The following is a 16,853-nucleotide window of genomic DNA, read 5'->3' on the forward strand; positions in this document are numbered from 1 at the left end:
CAATTAATATATCCTTTACTTATGTCTGTATGATTAAAATTGACCAACAAAGGAGCATCTCACACAAGGATCCCCAAAATGAGAGCCTCCAAATGTAACAATTTAGAGATTTTTAAGTTCAACTCTAACAGCAAAACCTATGACATCTTTTGCTGTGTGTGTGTGTGTGTGTGTGCGCGCACGCAAGCACACAATATGGATAACATGGTTTCTACGTTCAAGTGATTTCTATGAAGGCGAGATGAGACCGTGTAAGTGATGATATAAGCCATAGTTCTATACAGATATAAACTGTTAGGCAATATTTAAGGCGCTTCAGTGAAAGGGCTGGTTGTCTTATGCATTATATTTTCCTGGGTTATTCAAAGCCAGAAAGTGTAGTGCTTAGATATTGCCACAAGGTGGCAGTAACTTCACATAATGTGCGGAAGCAACTACCCGACCTGCAGAAATCAATTAAGTTCCTTTACAGCTCTAAATTTCTATTCTAGATCACGCCTAGGCCTACTTTGAAAATAGCAAATTTATTTATTTGTGCCCCATGCTACCCTTAACTATCCCTGGAGGAAACCAGGTTTTTGTTGTATTTTCTGTAGGTTTCAACTTTCATTCCTTGTTGAAAGTTCTCTCTGCATAACCATTGCTATGCCTGCACATGGAGCACTGTGTAGTATTCTACCCACGACCTCACCTCATGCAACATAGAGGAGATCTGGAGAAATCTTTAATGAAGAAGGTTAATAATTATTTTATGGGAAAGATCAGTAAATGGAGAGACAGATGACAAAATATGAGGACATTTAAGCCTGGAGAAAGGAAGCTGAGCAAGCTTATGATCAAATTCTATAAAAATGCTGTAAGATTAACATAGAAAGTTGAAAATGATAAATGAAATAATAAGTGAGACATCTGCACATGATTATCAATGAAATAGAGATTTACAGTGGGCAGACATACTCGTCCACAAATACTGCATCTGTACCACTGTGTGTGAGATGAAATGTGGCTGATGTGATGTGGTAGAACGATAGGTTGATTCCCTTGGCCTCCTTTGACTCTGTTTTTTCTCCTGTACTCTCAACACAGAAGGGAGACTTTATCTTCATACCTCTCTGAAACCAGTTTCATGGAACTAAGTTACCTTTGAAAGTTAGTTTTACTAATTCTTAGTAGACATTCCTCTACACTATCCCTGACAGAGTCTATGACTTTCTATTGTTTGAAATGTAGTGATATATTGTTAGATATATAGTTTACAAATATTTTGTCCCATTCTGTAAGCTGTTCCTTCATTCTGTTGATTGTATCCTTTACTGTGCAGAAGCTTTTGAGTTTGATGTAATCTCATTTATCCATTTGTGCTTTTGCTGCCTGTGCTTTTGAGGTCTTATTCAAACAATTCTTATACCAATGTCCTGAGGCATTTTCTCTATGTTTTCTTCTGGTAGTTTCATAGTTCTGGATCTTATCTTTAAGTCTTTAATTCATTCTGAATGACTTTCACATGTTGTGAGAGTTGAGTCTAATTTTATTCTTCTTCATGTGATTATTCAAAACATGTAAGGAATTCAAAGAACTCAATACTCGATATAAAATAAACAAAAACAAAATAAAATAACTTGATTACAAAGTAGACAAAAGCCTGAATAGACATTTATCAAATGAAGTCATACAAATGGCTACCAGGTATATGAAAAATGCTCCACATCACCAAACATTGTGTAATGCAAAGTAAAGCCATAATGAGATTTCACCTCCTCCCAGTTTGAACGGCTATTATCAAAAAGACAAGCGATAACAAATGTCAGCAAGGATGTGGAGAAAAGGGAGCTCCTTACACTGTTGGTGAGAATGTAAAGAGCCATTATGGGAAATAGTATGGAGGCACCTCAAAAAATTAAAAAGAGAAATACCATATGATGTAGCAGTCCCGCCACTGGGTTTATAGTAAGTAGACATGAAATAAGTATGTTGGAGAGCTCTCTATACTCTCATATTTATTGCAGCACCATTCACAGTTATGAATGGCACTATTCACAATTCGCATTGATTCACGTGGATTCAGTCTAAGTGTCTGCTAGTGGATGAATAGATGAAGAAAATGTGGAGGCACACACTGACAGACATACAGATGCACTTAAATTTATACGAAAAATCACTGGACCTCGTTGCTAACTTCCATTACGGCAGAATGCAGAACAGATCATGGGATTCTTTCATTGCCAAGTTCATGTGACCCTTTCCATATGGTCAACACCAGACCAGAAATTTAATCAGTTCCAGCCCAAGTGTCATCACCCAAATGTGAGAAGGCTGCCCACTACTCAAAGGTTTTCAATTAAGATAGGTACTCTTTTTTGGAACATGTGACGTGAGTATAGACAATTGTGTTTCAGTTTGACTGGGAAAATAAAACTGTTTTCTGGATAGAGGAAGAAAGCCCAGGTCTGTGCTCTCAGGGTAGTCTGGGGAAATTGAAAGTGTGGTTTGGGTAAGACGGTACCTGGTAGAAAGGACATCCAGGCAGAATCAGTGCACATTCAGTGCAAAAGGTGGCTTTAGTGGCCAGACAAATGGCCCTTTGTGAGGAAGGCTATGCACACTGCTTTCAGCAGCTCTGGCCAGTTCTAGCTGAATCTACAGAACCTGACAGGGCAGGATTGATGAACCCCTAAATTAGAAACACCTGGGTGCCAGGTAAGTGAGGACTGCTTCACACATACAAAAAGTATGGAGAAAGACGTATGGCCTATCAACCAAAAGTAAAATCCTAAGCCCCTCACTGACTGAACAGACCCCTTCTTGGCCAAGGGGACCCCAGGAAAACCTTAAAACCGAGTTCCTGGCCATGCTGGGTGGGAGGTCAGACACACCTCATTATACCCTGCCTCCATTTTATGGTTTAGACACAACAACTGATCAGCATTGTTAAAACAGAGATCATCAAACTGACAGAACAGACTCCTCGTGGCAAAAAAATACTAAATGATACACAGGACCTAGGGCCATGCCAGGCAAGGATTAAGTCATGAACTCCAACACTTAAAGAATAAACAATATTCTAGTACTTCCAGTCCAGGCCAGAGGAATTAGGCAAGAGAAAAAACAAAAAAGGGCAAGAGTAAGTCAAACTATCTTTTTTTGCAGATAACATGAATATCTAAAAAACCATAGTCTCAGCCCCAAAGCTCTATCAGCTGATAAACAACTTCAGCAAAGTTTTAGTATACAAAATCAATGTACAAAAATAAGTAGTATTCCTATACACCAACAACTGCCAACCAGAGCACCAAAACAGGAATGCAATCCCATTCACAACTGCCACTAAAAGAGTAAAATACCCAGGAATACAGCTAACCAGGAAGGTGAAAGATTTCTATAATGAAGGTTATAAAACACTTCTCAAAGAAATCTGAGATGACACAAACAAATCAAAAAACATTTCATGCTCATGGATAAAAATAATTAATTTCATTAAAATGGCCATACTGCTCAAAGCAACATACAGATTTAATGCTATTCCTATCAAATTACCAATGACATTCTTCACAGAACTAGAAAAATCTACTCTAAAATTAATATGGAATCAAAAAAGAGCCTGAATAGCCAAGGCATTCTTAAGCAAAAGGAATAAAGCTGGAGGCATCATGTTACCTGACTTCAAACCATACTACAGGGCTACAGTAACCAAAGCAGCATGGCATTGATACAGAAACAGATACACAGACCAATGGAACAGAATAGAGAGCTCAGAAATAAGGCCATACACCTACAACCATCTGATCTTTGGCAAAGCTGACAGAAGCAAGCAATGGGGAAAGGACTCCCTATTAATAAATGGTGCTGGAAGAACTGGCTATCCATATGCAGAAGATTGAAACTAGACCTCTTCCTTACACTATAAACAAAAATCAACTCAAGCTGAATTAAAGACTTAAATGTAATATCCAAAACTATAAAAATCCTGGAAGACAACTTAGGCAATACCATCCTGGACATACGAATGGTCAAAGGTTTCATAACAAAGATGCCAAAAGCAATCATAACAAAAGCAAAAATTGAAAAATGGAATCTAATTAAACGTAAGAGCTTCTGCACAGCAAAAGAAACTATAAACAGAGCAAACAGACAATATATAGAATAAAAGAAAATTTTGCAAACTATGCATTTGACAAATGTCTAATATCTAGCATCTATAAGGAATTTAAACAAATTTACAAGAAAAAAACAAACAACCTTGTTGAAAAGCAGGCAAAGAATATGAACAGATTTTTTCAAAGAAGACATATGTGTGGCCAAAAAGCACATGAATAAAAGCTCAATAGGACTGATCATGAGAAAAATGCAAATCAAAACCACAATGAGATATGTCTCACAACAGTCAGAATGGCTATTATTTTGTTTTTAATTTTTTTTTTTTTGAGACGGAGTCTCACTCTGTCACCCAGGGTGGAATGCAGTGGCGCAATCTCAGCTCACTGCAACCTCTGCCTCCCAAGCTCAAGCAATTCTCCTGCCTCAGCCTCCCTAGTAGCTGGGATTACAGGTGCCCACCACTGCATCCGGCTACTTTTTATATTTTTAGTATTTATATTTTTATATTTTTAGATCTCAGGTGATCTACCCACCTTGGCCCCCAAAAGTGCTAGGATTACAGATGTGAGCCACTGCCCCTAGCCAGAATGGCTATTATAAAAAAGTCAAAAAATAACATGCTGGCAAAGTTGTGGAACAAAAGGAATGCTTATACACTGTTGGTGGGGTATAAATTAGCTGAACCATTGTAGAAAGCGGTGTGGTGATTTCTCAAAGAGCCAAAAACAGAACTACCATTCAACCCAGCAATCTCACTACTGGGTACATACATGAAGGAAGATAAATCATTCCACCATAAAGACGCATACATGTGAATGTTCATTGCAGCACTATTCACAATGGCAAAGACATGGAATCAACCTAAATGCCCATCAACGGTAGACTGGATAAAGAAAATGTGGTGCATATACATCATGGAATACTATGCAGCCATAAAAAGGAATAAGATTATGTCTTTGGTGGGAACATAAATGCAGCTGGAGGCCATTATCCTTAGCAAACTAACACAGTAACAGAAAATCAAATACCACATGTTCTCACTTATAAGCAGGATCTAAATGATGAGAACTTATGGACACAAAGAAGGGAACAACATACACTGGGGTTTACCTGAGGGTAGAGAGTTGGAGGAGGGAGAGGATTAGAAAAAAATAACCATTGGGTACTAGGGTTAGTACCTGGGTGACAAAATAATCTGTACAACAAAACCCCTGTGACATGAGTTTAACTATTTAACAAACCTGCACATGTACCCCTGCCCTGAACCTAAAATAAAATTTAAAAAGGATAAACTATGGTCTAACTGTGACAAAGTTATTTTTTAAAATCTCTAGCAGCTAGACAAGCACTGACCTTAAAATAAGCAATATTAAAACTGTTAAAACTCATCCATCTCACAGGTGCTGATTAACTGAGCCCCTTTTCGATCAGCCATAGCTACAGCTTTGATTGGACAAAAGACTGATTTTAATATTGTTATCCTGATACGAAGACAACCAAACATGGACTGACTTGCCAGTTTGCAGAGACTGTGCACTTGTGTACATTTGTGTCCTGAAAAGACCTTTGATGTATATGTTCTAATTGTAATACATTTCAGTGTTAACTCTACACCACAAAGTGAACATGGGTCATATGCTACATGCATGTTTGCTCAATATGCATGTGCATGTGTCAAGACCATTGATTAGTTCATTCTCACACTGCTAAAAACACATGCAAGACTGGGTAATTTATAAAGGAAACAGATTTAATTGACTCACAGTTCAGCATGGCTGGGAGGCCTCAGAAAAATTACTATCATAGCAGAAAGCACCTCTTCACAGGGCAGCAGGAGAGAAAATGAGTGCCAAGCACAGGGGGAAGCCCCTTATGGAACCGTCAGATCTCGTAAGAAGTCACTCACTGTCACAAGAACAGCATGGGGGAAACAGTCTCCATGATTCAATTACTTCCCACTGGGTCCCTTCCATGACACATGGCAATTATTACAATTCAAGGTGAAATTTGGGTGGGGACACAGAGCCAAACCTTATCAGTTAGCCCATGGCTCCTCCGAAATCTCATGTCCTCACATTTCAAGACAATCATGACCTTCCAACAGTCCCCCAAAGTCTTAACTGATTCCAGCATTAGCACAAAAGTCCAAGTCCAAAGTCTCATCTGATACAATACAAGTCCCTTCTGCTTATGAGTCTGTATAATCCAAAGCAAGTTAGTTACTTCCTATATGCAATGGGGGTACAGACTTTGGGTAAACACGCCCCTTAGGAATGGGACAAATTGGCCAAAACAAAGGGTCTACAGGCCCCATGCAAGGCCAAAATCCAATAGGGCAGTCATTAAACCTTAAAGTTCCAAAATGAATGATCTCCTGTGACTCCATGTGTCACATCCAGGTCATGCTGCTACAAGAGGTGGGCTCCCATTGGTTTTACCCCTGTGACTTTTTTACCCCCTTCTGGCTGCTTTCATAGCTGGCATTGAGAGCCTGAGGCTTTTCCAGGTGCATGGTGCAAGCTGTTGGTGGATCTATCATTCTGGGGTCTGCAGGACAGTGACCCTCTTCTCACAGCTCCACTAGGCAGTGCTCCAGTGGGGACTCTGGGTGGGGGATCCAACCCCACATTTCCCTTCCATACTGCCCTAGCACCTGTTCTCCATGAGGGCTCTGCCTCTGTAACACACTTCTTCCTGGACATCCAGGCTTTTCCCTACATCCTCTGAAATCTAGGCAGAGGTTCTCGAATCTCAATTTTTGACTGCTGTGCACCTGCAGGCCCAACATCACATGGAAGCTGCCAAGGCTTGGAGCTTACACACTGAAGCAACAGCCTGAGCTCTACATTGGCCACTTTTAGCCATGGGTGGAGTTCCTGGGACACAGGGCACTAAGTCCCTAGGCTGCACAGAGCAGGAGACCCCTGGACCCGGCCCAGGAAACCATTTTACCCTCCTAGACCTCCAGGCCTGTGATGGGAGGGTTTGCCTTTATGGTCTCTGATATGCCTTGGAGATATTTTCCCCATTGTATTGGTGATTAGCATTTGACTCCTCCTTACTTACACAAAGTTCTACTGCATGCTTTAATTTCTTTCCAGAAAATGGGTTTTTCTTTTCTATTGCATCACCAGGCTGCCTATTTTTCAAACTTTTATGCTCTGCTTCCTCTTGAATGCTTTGCTGCTTAGAAATTTCTTCCACCAGATACCCTAAATCATCTCTCTCAAGTTCAAAGTTCCACAGATCTCTAAGACAGGGGAAAAATGCTGCCAGTGTTTTTGCATAGCAAGAGTGACCCTTACTCCAGTTCCCAAAAATTTCCTCATCTCCATCTGAGATCACCAGCCTGGACTTCATTATGTGTATCACTATCAGCATTTTGGTCAAAACCATTCAACAAGTCTAGGAAGTTCCAAACTTTCCCACATCTTTCTGTCTTCTGAGCCTTCCAAATCTCTAGGAAGTTCCAAACTTTCCCACATTTTTCTATCTTCTTCTGAGCCCTCCAAACTTTTCCAACCTCTGCCTGTTACCTAGTTCCAAAGTCACTTCCACATTTTCGGTTATTTTTACAGCAGCACTCCACTCTTTCCCAGTACCAACTTGTATTAGTTCTTTGTCACACTGCTAATAAAGACATACCTGAGACTGGGCAATTTATGAAGGAAAGAGGTTTAATTGACTCACAGTTTGGCATGGTTTGGAAGGCCTCAGGAAACTTACAATCTTTGTGGAAGGCACCTCTTCACAGGGCGGCAGGAGAGAGAATGAGTGCTGAGCAAAGGGGGAAGCCCCTTATAAAATCATCAGATCTCATGAGAAATCAGTCACTATAACAAGAACTGTATGGGGGAAATGGTACCCATGATTCAATTACCCTCCTACTGGGTCCCTTCCATGGCACATGGCAATTATTACAATGCAAGGTGAGATTTGGGTGGGGACACAGAGCCAAACCTTATCACTTAGCCTATAGTTCCTCCTAAATCTCATGTCCTCACAGTTCAAGACACAATCATGCCTTTCCAACAGTCCCCCAAAGTCTTAACTCATTCAAGGATTAACACAAAAGTCCAAGTCTAAAGTCTCATCTGAGACAACGCGAGTCCCTTCCACCTATAAGCCTATGAAATCCAAAGCAAGTTAGTTACTTCCTAGATATAATGGGGCTACAGGCATTGGGTAAATACATTTGTTCCAAATAGGAGATATTGACCAAAACAAAAGGGCTGCAGACCCCTTGCAAGTCCAAAATCCAATAGGGCAGTCGTTAAACCTTAAAGTTCCAAAATGTTATACTCCATGTCTCACATCCAGGTCATGCTGATGCAAGAGATGGGCTCCCACAGTTTTGGGCAACCACCTTCATGAATATTTATTGCTCTTTCTGTAACCTGTCGAATATGTATGTTTAGCCAATCCATTCAGCATAAAGTTCTTACCCCAACCCCTCCTGCTTTGAAGTGCCTGTCTCTGGCCTTGGTCAGAGACAAACTGTGTATATGTGTGTGTGTGTGTGTGTTTCAAGTGAACAAACTTGACATACACTACTGAACTCTAAAGTGAAAGGCCAGTAGAGAAAACCAGGTCAGAGGTCATTTGCTTTACTCAACTAGCACAGGTGGATGGAATATGCCTACTGCCCTAATGGAGTGAGACAGGTCTACACATGTGCAGACTGATAAAGGAAACAGAGAACAGAGCCCTGAGGTGCTGGTGTGGGCATCACATTTGCAGCACTGCTAGCTTTTTGGTCAGCCTTTGCATTTAAAGACAAAGCTGATAAATGTACGACTATGTAATAGACTTGTGTTTGTGTTTGTTATCCTGTTGTTTTTTTATTTTGTTTTGTTTTTGAGACAGTGTCTTGCTCTTGTTGCCCAGGCTGGAGTGCAATGGCACCATCTTGGCTCACCGCAACCTCTGCCTTCTGGATTCAGGTGATTTTCCCTCTTCAGCCTCCTGTGAAGGTGGGCTTATAGGCATCTGCCCCATGCCCGGTCAATTTTTGTATTTTTAGTAGAGATGGGGGTTTCACCATGTTGGCCAGGCTGGTCTTGAACTCCTGGCCTCAAGTGATCCACCCACCTTGGCCTCCCAAAGTGCTGGGATTACAGGTATGAGCCACTGTGTGTGGCCAAAGATTTCTTTTCCTTTTCTTTTCTTTTCTTTTTTTTTGAGACAGGGTCTCACTCTGTCACCCAAGCTGGAGTGCAGCGGCACCATCTCAGCTTACTGCAACCTCTGCTGTTATTCTTAAAAACTCAGAAAGGTGGGGACCACATAAGACTTGAACACAAGACCGCATGATCCCCAATGATCTTACTTGCTTTCATGGGCTTTTGATGCACCCATTTACCGGTAAACATCCAGGCAACTCTCTCTGCCCTCTCCTGGGGAAGGAAGATGATGTCTCCCAAATGCCAAAAAAATAAACGTCCCCAAGCCCCTCCAAAAAAGAAAGAAAATGTATATATACAAAATATAATCCTTTTAACCATAAAAAGGAAGGAAATTCTTTTATTTGTGATGACATGGATGAACCTGAAGGAAATTTTGTTAAGTGAAATAAGCCAGGCACAGAAAGACAAATATCGCATGATCTCATTGTATTAGTTTGTTCTCACACTGCTCTGAAGAACTTCTCAAGACTAGGTAGTGTATATGACAAAGATATAAAGAAAAGAGGTTTAATTGACCCACAGTTCCACATGGCTGGGAGGCTTCAGGAAACCTATAATCATGGCAGAAGGGGAAGCAGTCACATCTTACATGACGGCAGGCAAGAGAGTGTATGAAGGAGGAACTGTCAAACACTTATAAAAGCATCAGATGTTGTGAGAACTCAGTTATTATCATGAAAACAGCAAGGGAGAAACTGCCCCCATGGTCCAATCACCTCCCACCAAGTCCCTCCCATGACATGGGGATTACAGGGATTACAATTTGAAATGAGATTTGGGTGGGGACACAGAGCCAAACCATATCACTTGTTCATATGTAGAATCTCAAAAAGTTGATCTCATAGTGGTAGAGAGTAGAGTGGTGGTAACCAGAGGCTAGGGTGGTTGTAGGGGAGGGAGAAATGGGAAAATGTTGGTCAAAAGATACATAATTATAGTGAGATAGGAGGAATAAATATCAAGAAATCTATTTTATGGCAAGGTGACTATAACTAAAGATGAAATATTATATTACTGAAAAATATAAGGAGAGTGGATGTTATGTCTTCTCATGACAAAAATGATAGCTGTGAGGTAATGTATTTGTTAAGCAGTGAGATTTAACCACCTCACAATGTATATATACTTCAAAACATCATATTGTACCTAATAAAAACATATAATGTTATCTGTCAACTGAGAAAATTAAAAAAAAAAGAAATAGTAGACTATGACAACCTCCCAAAAAGAAAGGTCACAACAGAGAATTCACCATGTCATAATATGCTCATTCTACCCCTAGACAGTCATATTAAATTAATCTAATAACTAAATCATTCTTCTTTCTGTTAAATGCAAGGTGATCACCTTGTTTCTTCAGCCTGCTCTGAAGAAGCAGTTTCTGATAGAACTGCTGATGTTCTATCAGAAACCATATCTAACAATTTCTCTTATCCTCTTCTGTCACAGAGTGCCTTAAAAAATTAAATTTGGCCATCTTGATACATGGTCATCTTCAAATCATGAGTGGAAGTTGACTATTCATGATGAAATGGAACTTGGCCTTAGAGCCTAGGGACTTAAGCCAAATTTTACAGCTATGTTAAAGAAGCATTGATGAGAAGCCAGCATGCCATTCACTCATTCACCCATTTATCCATTTATCCATTCTATTATGTTCTTAGTAGCTACCAGAGACTCTTTAAGTCTCTGTAGATAAAAGAAGAAATTAAAAACAAATCTAAGTTTTACGGAACTTATACTTGAACTTGGAAGGTAGCTATTTTTCTTAGCAGGAAATTAATAAATGCAATAAACTGAGATAAATGTTCTGATGAAAAGGAAGATGGTCCTTTAAGAATGTATTAGTTTTAAAGGGTTGTTGTAACAAAGTATCTTTGACTGGGTGCCTTAAGCAACAGAAATTTATTATTTCTTGTCTCTGGAGGAATTAAGCCTGAGATCAAGAGGTCAGTAGGTTTGATTTCTTCTGAGAAAGCAACTGCTTCATGTATCTTCCCTAGCTTTTGGTGGTTTGCCAGAAATCTTTGGTGTTCTTTGGCTTATGAATGCATTATTTAAAAATTAACGGGTATTGCAGCTTTCTCTCTAAGAAGAAAAGACTAGTCATTTTCAAAAAATTATACTGGGACAATGAGATAGTCACATACAAATAATAAACTGGATTCATTATTTCATATCATATGAAAAAATTATTTCAAAATGGATCAAAACTCTTAAATGTAAGAACTGCGACCAGGCGCGGCAGCTCACGCCTGTAAACCCAGCACTTTGGGAGGCCGAGGAGGGTGGATCATGAAGTCAAGGGATCGAGACCACCCTGGCTAACACCGTGAAACCACGTCTCTACTAAAAATACAAAAATATTAGCCAGGCGTGTAGTCCCAGCTACTCAGGAGGCTGAGGCAGGAGAATGGCGTGAACCCGGGAGGCAGAACTTGCAGTGAGCTGAGATCGCACCACTGCACTCCAGCCTGGGCGACAATGAGACTCCGTCTCAAAAAAAAAAAAAAAAAAAAAAAAAAAAAAGAACTGCAATTGTATACGTCTTAGAATAATACATAGGTGTCAATCCACATGACCTTGGATTTGGCAATAGATTCTAAGATATGATACCAAATGCACAAGCAAACAATATATAAATTGGACTTTATTAAAATTAAAAACTTTTATGTATCAAATAACATTATCAAGAATATGAGAAGACAACCAGTAGAATAAAAGTAAATATTTGCTAATCATATATTCCATAAGGGACTTATATCTAGAATATATAAAGAAGTATACAACTTAATAATAAAGACAACCTAATTAAAAAATAGGCAAAGACTCTGAATAGAAATTTATCCCAAGGAAGATACACAAACAGCCAATAAGTATTTTTGAAAATGCTTGACATTAGTCATCGGGGAAATGCAAATCACTTTATACCCACTAGGTTGGGTATACCCACTAGGCTGACTAGAATAAAAATTATGTAATAACAAGTGTTGATGAGGATGTGGAGAAATTAGGACTTTTCTACACTGCTTATGGGAATGTAAATTGTTGTAGCCACTTTGGAAGACTGTCTGACAATATCCCATCACTTCACATCTGTTAGGATGTCTTTTATCAACAAACAAACAAAAAAGATAACAGGTGTTATCTTTTTGAGGATGTTGAGAAATTGTAACCCTTATATGCTATTTGTGGGAATGCACAATGGTATAATCACTAAGAAAAACGTTATTAAGGTTTCTGTAACAATTAAAAATGTTGGAAAGTGTTGAGTGAAATAGTTGTAGAGTGGCCCACTCTCATCATGGACTTCCAGAATCCTAGCTGTAGGAGATCCCGTAACTCCCACAGACATCTGAGCTGGCTAGGAGAAATGCCAGGAGAGTTGGCAGAGACAGAACTCCAGATTGCACAGACAGAGGGTTTGGCACAGGATTGGCTGCAGTGGAGCATGGACAAGGATGCCCATCCCTTAAGGCTTACCATACTCCTCTAGGTGGCTTTAGACTTTGTTGGCTGCAGGGGCTGGATAGAAATGAGCTATCTGCTCAAAAGGTGGGGCCAGCTTGATCAGAGTGCCCCCATCTGCTGGCCTCTCTCAGAATTTCTGCCTGGCTGCAGAAAGTCGGATAAAAATAATAAGAAATGAATGAAACTTCAAGAAATATGAGTTTATGTAAAAAGACCAAACCTACAACTGATTTGCATCACAGAAAGAGAGGGAGAGAGACCAAGGAACTTGGAGAACATATTTGAAGATATTGTCCCTGAAAATTTACCCGATCTTGCTAGAGAGGTTGACATGCAAATTCAGGAAATTCAGAGTACCCCAGCAAGATATTACACAAGATGACAATTCCTAAGACACATTGTTATCCAATTCTCCAAGATCAAGTTAAATAAAAAATATGAAAGATAGCAAGAGAGAAGAGGCAAATCATATACAAAGGGAATCCTCATCACACTAACAGTGGAACTTTCATCAGGAACTTTGCAAGCCTGAAGAGATTAAAGGCCTACATTCAGCATTCTTAAACAAAAGAAATTCTAACCATGATTTCATATCCAGCCAAACTTAACTTTATAAGTGAAAGAGAAACATAATTCTTTTCAGACAAACAAATACTAAGAGAATTTGTTGCCATTAGACCTGCCTTATAAGAGGTCCTTCAGGGAGTGCTGAACATGGAAACAAAAGGCTGTTACTTGCCACAAAAAAGAAAAAAACACTTAAGTAAATATTCCACTGACAAAATATGCAACTATACAATCAAGTCTATATAACAACCAGCTAATAACACTATGACAGGATCAAATCCTTACATATCAATATTAACCTTGAACATAAGCAGGCTAACCACTCCACTTAAAAGGCACAGAATGGTAAGTTGGATAAAGAAGCAAGATTCAATTACATGTCATCTTCAAGAGAACCATCTTTCATGTAAAGACACAGACTTAAATGGATGGAGGAATATCTATAAAGCAAATGGAAAACAAATAAAAAAGAGCAGGGGTTGATCCTTCATTTTGGGAAAAAAGAAACAGACTTTAAACCAAAAGCTATCAAACAGATGAAGAAGGGCATTACATAATGATAAAATCTTCAATTCTACAAGAAGACTTAACTATCCTAAAGATGTGTACATTCAGCACTGGCGCAACCAGATTCATAAAACAAGTTCTTAGAGATCTATGAAGAGACCTAGCTAATTTCACAATAATAGTAGGAAAATATGACACCCTACTGACAGTGTTAGATAAATCATTGAGGCAGAAAACTAACAAAAATATTCAGGAACAAAATTTCACACTTGACCAAATTGACCTAACAGACATATAAGGAATATTCCACTCAACAACAACAGAATATGCACTCTTCTCATCTGCACGTGGCACATACTCTGTGCTGCATACGTTTTTGGCCACATGCTTGGCCATAAAGCAATGCTCAAGAAATTCAAAAAACAGAAATTATATCAACCACACTCTCAGATCACAGTGCAACAAAAATAGAAATCAATACCAAGAAGATCTCTGAAAACCATACAAGTATTTGGAAATTAAACAACTTACTCCTGAATGACTTTTGGGTAAGAAATAAAATTAGTGCAGGAATCAAGAAATTCTTTGAAACTAATTAAAACAAAAATAAAACATATCAGAATCTCTGGGACACAGCTAAAGCAGTGTTAAGAGAAAAGTTTATAGCACTAAAGGCCTACATCAAAAAGTCAGAAATATCTTAAATTTATACCTAACATCACATTTACAGGAACTAGAAAAAACAAAAGGAAACCAACCCCAAAACTAGCAGAAGAAAAATAATAATCAAAATGTAAATTGAACTGAATAAAATTGAGATGTGAAAATTCACAAAAAATAATCAAGAAAATAAAAATTGGTTTTTTGAAAGAATAAGATATATAGACCACTAGCCAGATTAATACACAGTAAAACAAGAGAAGATCCAAATAAACACAATTAAAAATGACAAAGGGGACATTACCATGGAACCCACAGAAATACAAAAAACTCTCAGAGACCATTATGAACATTCCTATGCTGAAAAACCAGAAAATCTAGAAGAAATAGATAAATTCCTGAAAACATACAACCTGCCAAGATTGAACCAGGAAGACACTGACTACCTAAACAGATCAATAACAAGTTCTGAAATTGAATCCATAATAAAATACCTACCAACCGACAAAAGCCATGGATCAGGCAGATTCACATCTGAATTATACCTGATAGATAAGGAAGAACTGATACCAATCCTACCAAAATTATTCCAATATATCGAGGAGGGGAGAGTCTGCCCTAAATCATTCTATGAGGTCAGTGTTATTCTGATACCAAAACCTGACAGAAACAGAAAGGAAAAAAAAAACAAAAAAAAAAAACAATAAAAACACTTCAAGACAATATGCCTGATAAATATTGATGCAAAAGTCCTCAAAAAAAAAAAATACTAGCAAACGAAATCCAGCAGCACAGCAAAAACTAAGCCACCATGATCAAGTAAGCTTTACTCCTGGGATGCAAAGTTTGTTCAACATACGCAAATCAGTAAATGTGATTTATGACATAAAAAAAAAAAAATCATGTGATTAAATAGGCGCAGAAAAGATTTCAATAAATTCAACATTCTTTCATGTTAAAAACCATCAACAAACTAGGTATCAAACGAACATATCTCAAAATAATAAGCGACATCTATGACAAACCCACAGCCAACATCATGTCACAAACAGGCAAAAGCTGAAATCATACCTCTTGAGAACCAGAACAAGACAAAGTTGCCCACTCTCATTACTCCTGGTTCAACATAGCACTGGAAGTTTTAGCCAGAGCAGTCAGGCAAGAGAAAAAAAAAAAAAAAAGACATCCAAATAGAAAGGGAGGATGTCAAACTACCTCCTTTTGCAGATAATATGATTCTATACCTAGAAAACCCCATAGCCTTTGCCTCAAATTTCCCAGAAATTATAAACCACTTCAGCAAAGTTTCAGGATACAATATCAATGTACCAAAATTACTAGCATTTGTATACAACCAATAATACCCAAGTTGAGAGCCAAACCAAGAACACAGTTCCTTTCACAATAGCCATACAAAGAATAAAACACCTAGGAATACGGCTAACCTGGGAGGTAAAAGATCTCTACAACAAGAGTTACAAAATGCTACTAAAAGAAATCAGAGATGATACAAACAAATGGAAAGACATTCCATTCTCATGGATATTGTTCCATTCTAATCGATATTGTTAAAATGACTATATTCTCCAGAGCAATTTATAGATTCAATGATATTCTGATCAAACTACCAATGTCATTTTTCACAGAATTAGAAAAACTATTCTAAACTTTATATGGAACCCAAAAAATATTCCAAATAATCAAAATAATACTATGCAGAAACAACAAAGCTGGAGGCATCACACTATCCAAATTCAAGCTATACTACTAAGTTACAGTCACCAAAGCAGCATGGTGCTAGAACAAAACAGATACATAGACCAATGGAACAGGTTAGAGAACCCAGAAATAAACCTGCACACCTACAACCATTGGATCTTCAATGAAGTTGACAATAACAAGTAATGGAAACAGGACTTCCTATTCAAGAAATAGTGTCAGGATAACTGGCTAGTTATATACAGAAAATTAAAACTAGAACCCTTCCTTTCACCATATAAAAAAATCTACTCAATATAAAGTTAAAAAAAACTGATATATGTAAAACCTACAACTATAAATGCCCTAGAAGAAACCTAGGAAACACTATTCTGGACATTGGTCTTGGCAAAGACTTCATGACAAAGACTCCAAAAGCAAATGTAACAATAAAAACAAAAAATTGACAAGTGAGATCTAATTAAAGATCTTCTGTACAGCAAATTAGACTATCAACAGAACGAAAAGAGCCTACAGAATGGGAGAAAGTATTTGCAAACTATGATTCTGAGAAAGGTATAATATCTAGACTCCATAAGGAACTTAAACAAATCAACAAGCAGAAACCACACAACTTCATTAAAAATGGTCAAAAGCCATGAATAGATC

The sequence above is a fragment of the Macaca mulatta genome, chromosome 1, assembly GCF_049350105.2.
Source record: "Macaca mulatta isolate MMU2019108-1 chromosome 1, T2T-MMU8v2.0, whole genome shotgun sequence".
Taxonomy (NCBI): Eukaryota; Metazoa; Chordata; class Mammalia; order Primates; family Cercopithecidae; genus Macaca; species Macaca mulatta.